At 36.2% G+C, this 13,545-nt stretch overlaps 1 pseudogene; it reads right to left on the bottom strand.

The window, feature by feature from the left end:
- Positions 1–8,525: 8,525 nt before the first annotated feature.
- On the bottom strand, positions 8,526–12,517 carry LOC149571722 (uncharacterized; annotated as a pseudogene).
- Positions 12,518–13,545: the final 1,028 nt, after the last annotated feature.

The following is a 13,545-nucleotide window of genomic DNA, read 5'->3' as shown; positions in this document are numbered from 1 at the left end:
TGTATTCACACTTCCACAAAGGCATGAATAAAACATAAACATCACCATAGTGGATGAGAATATTATCAATTAAAAGACAAGAATTAAAGAAGAAGTAATCAATTTCTTTTTTCTTTTTTGGTTGTTGCTCCAATGGACAATTAAGATCCAACAATATTAGTGAACATACCTAAGTATATTTTTTAGCAAGATAAGAAATGATTAAATAGTTCACTTTGGAAGACATTTGATTTGCCACTTGTCAACTTGTCCATGAGAATGTTTCTAATCCAGATTGATTTTAGGCTATATTTTACTAGAAATGATAAACATTTTTAGGTTTAAATATTCTAAAGATTGTAGGAGATATTAGAAAAACATAAAAATATTAGTAATTTAAAATTATGGATGGGTTAATATGGGAAAAAACATAAAGGTTTTACTATTATGTGACTTTTTACCTAAGATATGATAATTTTATCTATATTAATCAACAACCAAACAAGTGCATGACCCTTATACAACTACAACCTAGAGATTATCAAGAAACCAACAACACAACACATTAAAAAACATGTTAGGGTTATAAGTCAAGGCCATAATAGACATAAAATCAACATAAATACTTTCCTTTCCTAAAAAGGGTTGCTTAGAGAAAAAGGGCCACTATTGGCCACTTACACTACCTAATCTAAAAATGGTCATTGATAACATATAGAAAATAACCCATAAAGTGGAGTATATTAACAAGTGGATTTTGAAAGACTCCCTATATAAGTCTTTGTTTCCAAAGTCATCTCCTAGCAGAATATAGTGTCACCCCAACTGGGAATATGCCTACCCTACAAAACTCCTTTACATTTCAATAAAAAGCAACCAATGATCCAACACAACCATCCCAAGCAAGAGACACATATGATATCTCAGTAAATTGGAATCCAAATGATGTGCAATTGTAGGATAATGGTCCAAATTAGGTCTTTAATAAGTTACCAGAGCCACACAAAATGAAATGTTTATATCTTGTAACTAATGGATTGTCCATGGGTCCACAAATGTCTGCATAAACCGATTACAAAAACTTGGATGCCCTCCAAGCATCACCATCTAAAAATAGAGTTTGATGTTGTTTCCCATCCTAACAAGCTCTGTATAATCCATGATTTTGCATTTGAATTTCATGCAATCCAACAACCAGACTATCTTGAGCCAACTGAGAGAGATGGTGAATATTCAAATGTCCATATTGTTGATGTTGAATTTTGTTGATGGAAGCTTTTCATTGCAATCACTTCCTCTTGAGTATCATTTGCATCAATGAATATGTAAAGAGCATGATCCTTAAGACCTACTATGCATGTAGTGTGAGACTCCATGTCAACAATGTTGCACTTGGGTGAAATGAAGATGACATTCGGTTGTGGAGAATGAAACATAATCTAACTAATTGACATTAGATTGATCTCCATACATGGGACTCATTATGCATTGAGAAAGATCAAACCCCTCCCAAAAAGTAGCATTTTAAATGTTTCCTTTTCCAAAATGTATATACTCCTTGCCTCCTTCAAAGATCATTGAATCAATGAAAGGTTTGATCTTTATGAACCATTCCTGATGATGCATGAAATGTTGAGAGGGATTAAATTCAATGTACTTTGCATATGATGTCTCATGAACTAATGGGCATGTGGCCATGAATACATTGGAGGCACACACCTTTCAATCAAAATGTGTACTTTCTTGGGCCTTCTATTAAGACCCTCATCCTTATGAAGATTGTGATTGACAAAAGTTTCTTGCAATTTATCTTCATATGACCAAACTTGTGATAATAAGTCCTAAACACTCTTCATCTTTGAAGATGACTAAAGTTTACTTGGAGCTTTCTATTGCCCAAAGCGCCAAGGTTTACCTTTGTTCTTATCTAAGGCTCTGGAAATAAAGGCCACCTATTGTACAAAGAATGAAATAAAACTATTGCTTCTCTATCTTGATGAAGAAGCTTGTTGAAGAGATTGAGAAACTTAAGATCAATACTAGTAGAATTGTTAGTAAGTGTCTTAATGAAATGCTCATCAGATCAGAGAAAACTTTTTGGTGTGATCACTACCATATCTTCTTTCTCCATCTTGTAACTAATACCCTTGAGCTAGTCATGAATGTCCTCAGTCTTTGTAAGATGTGCCTAGAGAGACATCTTCTCATCAACCATGATAGAAAATAGTGTATTCTTAAATAAATAAATAAACGTGTCTCTTATCAAATGTATCATAAGAAATATTTAGTTTTTTTGTTGGAAGATACCTAAGGGAACTAATTATTTGTAACGATTTTTTTATGATCATTATGGCTTCTCAATTATGACCATCAAATTTGTCTTGACCCAACCTAGTTTGAGTATGACATGTTTCTTTACTTAGAACAATGTTATCAAGACATTAATCTTCAAATATTGCCATCATGTGTTGTGACTACGACTAATAAATTGTTGATTCCCTTCCAACATAGCATTGGTCAAAGATGTCATCACAAAATTTGAGGTTGTCTGTCAATATTGTGAAGGTACAAAAATCAAGATGTGGCTGACATGATTTCTAAGGCTGGACTTATATAAGGTTGAGATCTTTAAAAAAAATGATGAACCTAAAAAATAATTGTTTTTTGGGAAACATCCCAAAAAATCCTAAATGAGCTTACGAATTTACAAAATTTGTTTCTAAAAATAGTAGAAAATCCTAAGGGCTAAAACTCATATTGGGGTTTTCATAATAATATTTTGCAAAATAATGTACTAATTGGTGCCCATAATCTCCATAAAAACCCTAGTATTACATTTTTTAAAAATTCTAAAGCAATGTTGAAAAATCTTGGAAAATTGTATTTTGGAAAAAATGCTAAAATTTTGGAAAGAAAACTACCTTTGAGCCACAAAAAAATTGTCACATGTGATTTTTTGTTTATAAAAATGGCACCTTCAAAAAATCAAGTTGTGTGCACCCAATCATGGAAAAAAGGACATTTTATTTTTTTAATAGATGCAAAAAAATCATGGAACTAAAAATCATGGCTAAGGAAGAAACAAGGACGTGAAAAATCTTGTTAGTTGTGGATGCAAGTGGGTGTGAAAAATATCATAGGTTGGAAAAGCTATTGTAAAACTTGGTTTTTTCCAACAAAAAAAAAAGTAAGCACATTTTTTACTAGTAGAGGTGCCCATGACTTAAGTTGCAAATTCATAGTTAACCCTAAGTGGGAACATATTGCAAGGGATTTGTTTCACCCAAAATATATCTCAAAAATCAAATGGTTCTAACAAGGGATGTCCCTTGGTCATCTTCAAAAAGCTTAAAATCCTTGAAATATTTTTGAAATAAGTTGTAGAAAGAGGAAACATCATACATAAATTTGGCCATCCTCAATATGTTGAAGACATTTGAGACTCCCTCAAATGTTGTAGGAATGGTAAAACATTCCCCAATGCAAGACAAATTTTTATAAAGTTTACCAAAAAAACTTATAACATTAAAAAATTACAACTATAAATATCATAACAACTACTTTGTTAAATGCATTGTAGTATATAGAACGGACAAACTAATTTATGAATCTAGAAAAGAATAATGAAATAAAAACATTATAGCAACAACAATAAATGTATTATGGTAATGATAGAGCAATACTAAAAAAATTAATCAAGAACTATCCTAACATTAACAAACATACCATAATTTATATTCATAAAATAATGATATAATTTATATAATAAGTAATACTAACATCAACAAATTATATTTTTTATTTCATTCTTCAAAATTTAGCTGCTCAAACTTCAATTTTTTTGGGATGATGTTAGAATCAGTTAGTTTTTTTAATATTTGGTATTGAGTGAGAACTACAAAAAAAGCAATTTTCCTGAAAATGTGGCCGGTGTATTGATCTTTGCATAAACCATCAACATCTAATTTTAATATTGTTTAGTATTGTCTTCAAGTTGTAAAAATCAATCAATTTCTTTATAAACAAAAGCATAGATCTTCTTTCAATGGTAATGTAAGTTGGCTACAAATACTTTGGAAAAAGAGGGGTTAAATTTTATTAAGATAGAAAGAAATACAAGAAGGAGAGCTCAACAAGGAGCTTGATCCTGAGCAACAAGATCATCAAATTCTTGCACCATCTCAAAGGAAAGTTGCCCCCTATCCATAATATTCCAACCCAAATCATGACTAGAAGCCCATTTGGCTAAACAATCAGGAGCTTTGTTCCATTCACGAGGAATATAAGTGAACCTAATGAACTGAAAAGAGGTAGAAAAGAGAATAATCTGATTATTAACAATGGCCAGCTACCAACTAACATCCTCAAGCTCCTCCGAGGAAAGCAAGTTCAACACCACTTGGGAAGCAGACTCACAGATAATCTTACTCCATCCCCACAAGCAACACTATTCCACAACATATAAAATAGCCTAAGCTTCCATAAGATTGTTAATGTAATCACCCTTATGAACTGAGAAAAAGAATTTAACATCACCAAAACTGCATCGAGTCACTCCCCCAATACCAGCAGGGCCTGGATTCCCTCAAGAAGAACCATCAGTGTTAATTTTCAGAACTCCATAGGGAGGAGTCGTCCAATGCCCATCTCGATTCACCTGACCTTTCCTCTGCTGCTAAGGCTACCTGGACACAGAAGGAAACCTTTGAGCTGCAATCCCATCCTGAAGATGAAAATTGAGGCAATTGCATATAGCAAGATCAACCAGATCCATACCCCCATCTAGCTCACACTTCACTTGAATAGTTTCCTGAAGAGAATGTGAGATCTTCCACCAAAGATGCAAAACACCAAGCCGAACATCTTGGAAGATTCAACAATTCCTCTCCAACCAGTTATGCCAAAGCATGACCAATGGGCCAACAATCCAAGTAGCATGGAGAGGAGAAGACTTGGAGGGAGCAGTGCCCAAGCAAGCCCAGAACTCAGGCAAAGAGGAAGCATGCCTAAAAGAGCAACCCCAAGCACTCCACCAAAGGTGCCATAGCTGAATAGAATAGGAGCAATGGAAGAACAGATGGGAGACAGACTCCTCCCCATTACCACACAAAACACAATAAGAGGGACCCTGAAATCCATGTTTACAAAGATTATCCCACGTAAGACAACGATTGTGAGCCACTAGCCACATGAAAAAATTGCACTTGGACCAAGAAACTTTATTCCAGACTTGCTTCCACCACCAAACCTCAGCATTCCCAAATAATTGTCTAGTTATCTCCTGATACCCAACAAAGACATGATATTTACCAAACAAGGTAGCTCCCCAAGCCAAAACATTTGGACCTAGCAAAGAGGAACACTCTTTAGAGCCTAGAATCTAAGAAAGCTCCTAATGATCCACGTATGTGCCTCCAAGAGGCCACTCAGAAGAATGCTTCCATCTGTAACCAACAATAGGTCCCAATTGATAAGGAGTCTTGTAATGAGCCACTTTATCCCATCCAACGGCATGAAAAAAGTCACAAAGAGTCTGAAAATGAGGGTACATGGATAATATGGATGAGAATCCATCCCAAGCATCAGACCAAAACAACGCCTCAGAACCTCATTTACATATCCAGAATAGACCCCTCTTAACTAACACCACACCTGTCTTTAGAGTATGAAAATATTTATGAGTGATAATACGAGCCCAAAGTTGATGTTGTCCAGAGCACCATTGCCAATAAAGTTTAGCAGCCAATGCTTGCTGAAGAGAGCTGATCGAAGACCAAGACAACCCTTCTTTTTAGGCCTACAAACAGTCTCCCAACTAATCAAGCATCATTTAGTACTATGCAAATTACCACTCCAAAGGAATTGCCAAGAAAGAGCATCAAACTCCTTGAGAAAGTAAACAAGAGCAGCCTGAACCATGCTTCTATAAGTAGGAAGAGCTTGGATAACAGATTGAAGAAGAGTAACCCGAGCAGTAGTAGAAAGCCATCTATGAGTCCAATGATTTACCTTATCCTGAAGCTTGGTAATCAAATTTTTCCAAAAGAGACATGGCTGCCTAGAAACAACAATAGGAATGCCAAGATAAGTCAAAGGAAGTGATCCAAGCTGAAACCGTAGGATACCAGCAATCTTGTGCTGAATAGAATCAGGAGTGTTAAAAAAGTAAATGGAAGATTTGTGCTCATTAACTTTTTGGCCTGAAGCTACCAAATAATGTCCAAAGTATGTCGAAAGGCTTCAACTTCCTTCATCCTAGCAAGACCTGCAAGAGCAAAATCATCAACAAAGTGAAGATGGAAAGAGAAGGTAAACCATTACCCCACCACCACCCCTGAATAGAATTCTAGGACACCCAATACTTAATGAATCTTCCCAAGCCCTCAGCCATGATGATGAATAGATATGGGGAGAGAGGGTCACCCTAGCGGAGGCCTCTTGAGGCACCAAGTAGCTGAGAAGGTTGACCATTAAGAAGAACAGAAAAAGAGGCAAAAGCAACACAACTCATAGTCCAACTCACCCAGTTAGAGTTAAATCCAAAAGATAGAAGAATGCTCCTTAGGAAACTCCATTTAACTCTATCATAGGCCTTAGCCATATCCAGCTTAACAAACATTGGTCTCTCCCTTGAAGTAGCCATAGAGTGAATAGCTTTAGTAGCAATAACCACCCCATCCAAAATTTGTCTTCCAACAACAAAACCACCTTGTTCTTCTGAGATAATAAGGGGAAGCCACTTTTTAATTCTCTCAACAATAAACTTAGTAATAACTTTGTAAACCACATTACATAAGGCAATTGGTCTAAAAAACTCCAATTGATTAGCACCCTCTCTCTTAGGAATAAGAGTCAAGAAAGTATAATTCAAAGCTCGAAGCATTTGCTTGCTAGAATAGTATTCTTTAACCACCTCCAAAAAATCATGATTAATGATGTCCCAAAATTCCTAAAAGAACTCAACTAGAAAGCCATCAAGACCAAGAGCCTTCCCCTTAGGCATGCCAAAGACCACCTCTTCCAACTCTTCCAAAGATATTGGATGCATGAGATAATCATTCATTTCCCAAGTGATAAGGGAAGGAATACAAGACAAAATAATATTTTCTTCATTATCAGCAGGAGGAGAGTCCTCAGAGAAGAGGGTAGAAAAGTACTGAGTAGCCTCCTAGAACAAAGCTCGCAAGGAAGTCAATTGGATACCCTGAGAATTAACCAAAGAAGAGATATTGCTATGATTCTGGCACTATTTTATGGAAAAAGGTAGTGTTCTGATCACCTTCCTGGAGCCAATCAACTCTAGCCTTTTGCTTCCAAAAAAATTCCTCTCAAAGTTCCCATTCTTCTAGCGCTCTAGAAGCAAGGGATTCAACGCTTGCAAGATCCTCCGAGAAACCTCGATCTCTAATCTCCCTTGTGATGACATCAAGATCTTCTTGAGCAAGCCTCTTCATAGAATGAAGGTTCCCAAAACATTGTCTATTCCATATCCTAAGCTGCATTTTAACATATTGAAGCCTTTTAGAAAATGAGAACATAGCAATACCATATGCAGGAGTGCCATCTTCCCACCAACATAAAACAAAATCACAAAGAGAGGAGTCACAAAGCCACATCAACTGGAACTTAAAAGGAGGACGCTTTGGAATACAAGCCCCGATAGTAGAAAATTTGATTGGCCAATGATCATAACCCCTCCAATCAAGGATTTTCGAAGAGAGAGTAAGGGTGCCACTAACCCAAAAGAAAGAAATAAGATATCTGTCCAGACGTTCTGATAGCATCAACCCCAACTCTTCGATTATTCCAAGTATAGAGACCATTAGAAAGCTTAACATCAGAGAGATGCAAAAGAGATATGTGCTACCGAAGAAAGCAAAAGAAGGCCCTAGTCTAGCCAAACCACCTTGCTTCTCCTCCAGACTTAAAACTAAATTGAAGTCCCTTGCTAACACCCAAGGATGATAAGGGTGACAATTTCTAACATATTGAATATGCCTCCAAAGTTCCTCCTTTCCCACAAGATCAACAAGTGCATACACATTAGTAACCATGATTACCTCTCCTGAGTCTAAAGTAGAGGCCACCATAGAGAGAGCTGAGCGAGAAGACAGGGATCCCAAAAGATAGCTAAACCACCAGCACTACCCATAGCCCCAACACACTGGCATTGGCCACGAGACCAAATACTAGAGGCATGTTGGACCATAGACTCCACAGAAAGCTTAGTCTCTTGGATTCAAAAAACATCAGGACAATGATCAACCACCAAATTCCGAATAGCCTTTTGTCTAGGGCTGCAAATACTTACCATAACTCCACCATAGTGTTTGTTTCATTACAATCTTTTAGATTAGTCAAATTGTGCTAAAGACGTCAAGATAGGGTATGATATTGTCAATTGTAGGAAAAGTATGATAAGCCTTGGATTGCAACAACTCATAGCTAATATATAACCAGGTGCGACCTACCAAGGCTTATAAGAGTTATGCATTGCTAGAAAAAATAAAAGATCTATAATTCACAAATTTCTATAGTGTATTTATTCAACCAAGACCAACAAGCCAGTTCAGTATCCCAGCAGTTACATCACTTCAAGTACAACCTTCTTTCTTCATTGATCTCATTTTGTTTAGCACTGAGAAAGCCCTGTCTAATCTGTTTTCATTGCAGAAAATCATTCAATATAGTGTTACAACAGTTGGGGTAATACCAAACACTTTCATGTTTCAAAAACATGTCAAGGCCTCGTGTATTGCACCAATTTTGCAATGGGCACCAATCAGACAGTTATGACTGTATTAGAAGTCAAGCCTTGTCTAGTATTTCATTCACGAGTGAATGAGCTTTAGAAAAATCTCCTGCCTTGCGCAAACCATCAATGATTGTGTTGTATGTTGTCTCATCAAGTTTACAATTCCATATTCCATCTTTAACATCTTTCCTAACATGTTCAAATTTACTATTCTACAGGATGCACAGAATAGTGTAGTATATGTAAAAAGTTAGGAAGATGTCCCATGTTTTCCATCCCAGAAAAAGGTATAAATGTTTTCTTTTCCTTATTACTCTGACATAAACCAGCAATTACAGGTAACAACCTTTCCAAAACGTTTTAGGCTTTTCCATCTAATGCAATTCTCATAGGCATGTCAGGAAGCCAATCCCAAGCCTTATTTGTTCTTGCACAGCCCATCAATAACTGCATTAAATGTAACTTCATTAAAAGTACCAAACTCAATCATTTAAAGTATATAAAAACAAATTGTAGGCTTTGTCTATTTTTCCAGCCTCACAAAAGCCATCTATCAGGCTAGTACAAGTGCAACTGATAGGGAAAAGTCTTGTACTAATCTTAGAGCTTCATCTACTCATTCTACTTTGCAAAGACAATTGAGAGAGCAGCAGTTATGTTTTATTCCAGCTACTAGCCTTAGAGCTTCATCTTCCCTGCCCACGTTGCAGAGACCATTAATTAAGGAACTGCACGTAGTAATATCAGGATAATTGCAACAAGTGGGATTTCATCAGATACACAATCCATGGTTTATTGACCTGCCACAAGCCCTATTTCACTGCCCAACAATCACATATTAGTGGGCTTTGACTTGACTATTGGAGCTCTCTAATAATCATTTCAGCACTCAAACTTTATCGAATGGGATTTGGTGGCTATTCTGTAGATCAGCTGGAATCCAACAATCATTATAGACTCATAAGAAAAAATTTATAAAATGGAGTTTTGTTGTTTATCAATAATCAGCTGGCACCCAAAACTTAGTATTACAGTAAACTTCTTTTGGCAGGTCACTTTACATCAATTGATCTATGTATAAGCCTGCTTTTTTTAGGGAGAAACAGGAAAAAAAATTATGAGTGGCTGAATCGACTAATATATTTAAGTTCTAGAAACATTGTGAATGGTTGATATTTTAAAGTTGTAGAAACATTGTGAAAGGTTTAAGGAAAAGAAATTGCAGAGCTATGGACCAACTATCTATTTCATCTTGAAATTAAGAATGAAATGACATTTACTAAAATCGGAAGCACGCAAAATATTGATCAAAAGGCTGCTCAACATTTACTAGATGAGAATTCTTTTGAGAGAAATGTGCACCAACATCTAGGATGTTTACTTTTTAATAACTTGAACATCTCTGAGTTATTATGTGAATTCCAAGCACTGGGAAAATAGTATCTTCATAATTTATCAAATTATGATCCGCTAGAGAGCAGACTACTAGAATTACTAGTACTATAGTGACTTTCTCTTTATATCTTTCATCACAAGCAAAGAGAATTGCTTAATAAGAATGGACAGAGTTGGCTGCTACGAATAAAATTTCGACTGTCCTGATCAATTATCTAATATTTTGAAAAAAAAACATTTGTTATGCTAACCTTAAAACATTTCATACTACATATAAAATAACAAACTGTTTTAAAAAATAATACTTTTCAAATTGCTTAATATTGTAATGTGCTGAGGACAAGTATTTGTCAATAATAAATTAATAATAGAAGCTAGCATCCAATTATGCTTCAATCCAGATTTTCACACCAGATTGGAGTGTATGAAGCTAAGATTATAACTAATAATATCAAAGTAACTTTCCTATTCTTACATAAAAACTGATTCTGTACATAAGTAATACTGAAATTAATGCATAAATATCAATTATAGAGCTGTAAAATATGTATCCAAGAGCTCTCCCCAAAGCATAAGAACTATGCTGGCCTTGAAATAATTTAAACATCATAATGTACAAAGTCTCTTAACGTTTCCTTTTCACCAGCTTCAATCAGCCAACCAAGTAACTAGACTGTTTCACCTTGGAGCACAACGCTCTTTCTTCATTTGATCTATAATCCAATGAGTTTATTCGAGATCATGTCTTTTGCGGAAGATTTCAAACAATATATTATATGTGACAACATCAGGCACTAAATCCTTCCTTCTCATGTCATTCAATATTGACAAAGCTATGTCAAGTTTGTTTTCCTTGCAAAAAGAAGCACTCAATATATAATAGGTTACAACATCTGGGGCAATACCTACCGCTTTCATTTCAGAAAAATATTTCAAAGCCTTATCTATTTCACCATTTTTGCAATGGGCATCAATCAGACAGTTGTAAGTGACTACATTCTGAGTCAAGCCTTCATCTAGCATCTTATTCATTAGTAAATGTGCTCCAGAAAAATACCCTGCCTTGCACATACCATCAATGACTGTGGTATATGTCACTTCATCAGGTTTCAAATCCCTTGCTGCCATCTCCTCTAACATCTTTCCTGCCATGTACATGTCGCCTAATCTACAAAAACCACATATTAGTGTATTATATGTAATTACAGTAGGGAAATGTCCCTTATTTGTCATCTCAGAAAGAAGGGTAAATGCTTCATTTTCTCTGTTATCCTTACATAAACCAGCAATCAGAGTGTTGTAGGTAACGACATCTGGGGAGTAGCCTTTGCTAAGCATCTCTTTGAACAACTTTTGAGCTTTTTCCATCTCATGTAGTTCACAGAGGCTGCGTATCAAAGAGTTATAAGTAATTACATTTGGTTGTAAACCCTTTTTGCACATGTCATGGAAACAATCCCAAGCCTCGTGCGTCATGCCATCTTTGCATAGTCCATCAATAACAGTATTAAATGTCACTGTCTTAGGCAAAGGACCAAACTCCGTCATTTTCTGAAACAGATTGTACGCTTTGCCCATTTTTCCAGCCTTGCAAAATCCATCTATCACAATGTTATACGTATAGATATCAAGGAACTGGCCTGCTTCTATCACTTTAGCAAATAATCCTAAAGCTTCATCTACCCTGTCTACTTTGCAAAGGCCATCAATCAGGGTGTTATATGTAACAATATTTGGAGAGCAGTAACTATGCTTCATTCTAGCTATTAATCTTAGAGCTTCATCTTCTCTTCCCACCTTGCAGAGACCATTTATTAGAGTACTGCACAAAATAACATCAGGAGAGATGCCAAATTGTACCATTTCAGAAAATAAAACAAGAGCCTCATCTACTCTACCTCTTTTACAGATCCCATCAATCAGGGTGCTGTACGTAACAACATTCGGAACACAAAGAGCTCGCCTCATTTCGTGGAATATCCCAAGTGCTTCCTCCATTCGATCCCCTCTACATGAACCCTTTATGAGGATGTTAAAGGTGAATACATCTGGCTGTATTTCCATCTCTTTCATTTCAGCAAGAAGGGAGTTAATTCTACGGAGATCACCAGAGTTTACAAGGCCACCTAAAAGCGCATTCAAGGATACAACGTCGAGAGGACGGCGTTGAGATAAGGCTAAGTGGAATTCCTCCCAGGCCTTGTTTGTGTTTCCAGATTTATAGAGGGCAGTAATGGACTGATTGAAGTGCACAACATTAAATTTGGGCGTGACTTGAGGAGGGGGTTTACGCTGTTTATGTGTATACTGTACTGAAGAATGAGAATTAAGGGAAAATACCTGTTGAAAGAGGAAGAGGTGGCGTATCCATTTCCCTTTGGCCATCATTTCAACGGGGCACTTTCACTTGCAACACATACAACGGGGCAAGTGTGGTAGATTATGCAATTTGTTCGCAGAATTTGTATGAAAATATTGAAGAAGTTGAAATTGGAGAGCACATTTGGGATCTCAAATCAGATCATAGACCACTGTACGTAAATTTGTATTGGGCAAAGGATAGGCGGATTGGAGCAAAAACCCAAGGCCCTCAATACCCCCTTTCTCAGGGCAAAATTTTGTTAACTTCAGAAAACAGTAACACTTTCAGAGCTACTCTTGAGGAACTTTGTATAGGACACCCTATGTATAAACATGGTGTTAACAATTATGATTTATCAAATCTAATCCATAGGCTCTTTCAAAATGCAAGAGAGCAAAAAATAGAAAATCTGAAACTAATTGTTTTCCAGCCAATGCTTGGTTTGATAAGGAATGCAAGAGGGCTAGGAGAAACCTAAGGGAGTCAAATAAAACTAACATTGACATTAAGGTCTACAAACAGTTCCTAAAGAAGAAAAAAGTTGAGTTTATGTTCACAAGGAGAGAGGAGCTAATTTTCTTGGGCAGAAATAACCCCAAACGTTTTTGGAAAGAACTTCAACCAACGAGAAAACAAACTAAAAATAATATTACGGCCACCCAATGGTTTGAATATGCTAAAAAACTTTATGAATTAGAGGGTGGAGTGGGATAGCCACCTTTGGTCAATGATGATACAAACCTTTTCACTGTGCAAGAGATAGAGGTAGGGATTAAGAAGTTAGGTGGAGGTAAAGCAAAAGACCTTGTTGCACTCCAAGCAGAATATCTAAAGTGGGGTATGAAAACTCTTGCACCACACATCACTGAAATTTTCAACAAAATTTGCCAAGAAGGGTTTCCAAAAGATTGGACAATCAGCCTTGCAATACCACTTTTTAAGAGTGGTGATGTTAACAATCCCTCCAACTACAAGACTATAATGATCAATCCCCTCTTTGCTAAACTTTTTGGCAGCATGATATAAACTAGGATCAGCAAATGGGTAGAAGAAA

The sequence above is a fragment of the Cupressus sempervirens genome, chromosome 2, assembly GCF_028749045.1.
Source record: "Cupressus sempervirens isolate cs-2001-9-10 chromosome 2, ASM2874904v1, whole genome shotgun sequence".
Lineage (NCBI taxonomy): Eukaryota > Viridiplantae > Streptophyta > Pinopsida > Cupressales > Cupressaceae > Cupressus > Cupressus sempervirens.
This window is presented reverse-complemented; position numbering and strand designations above follow the sequence as displayed.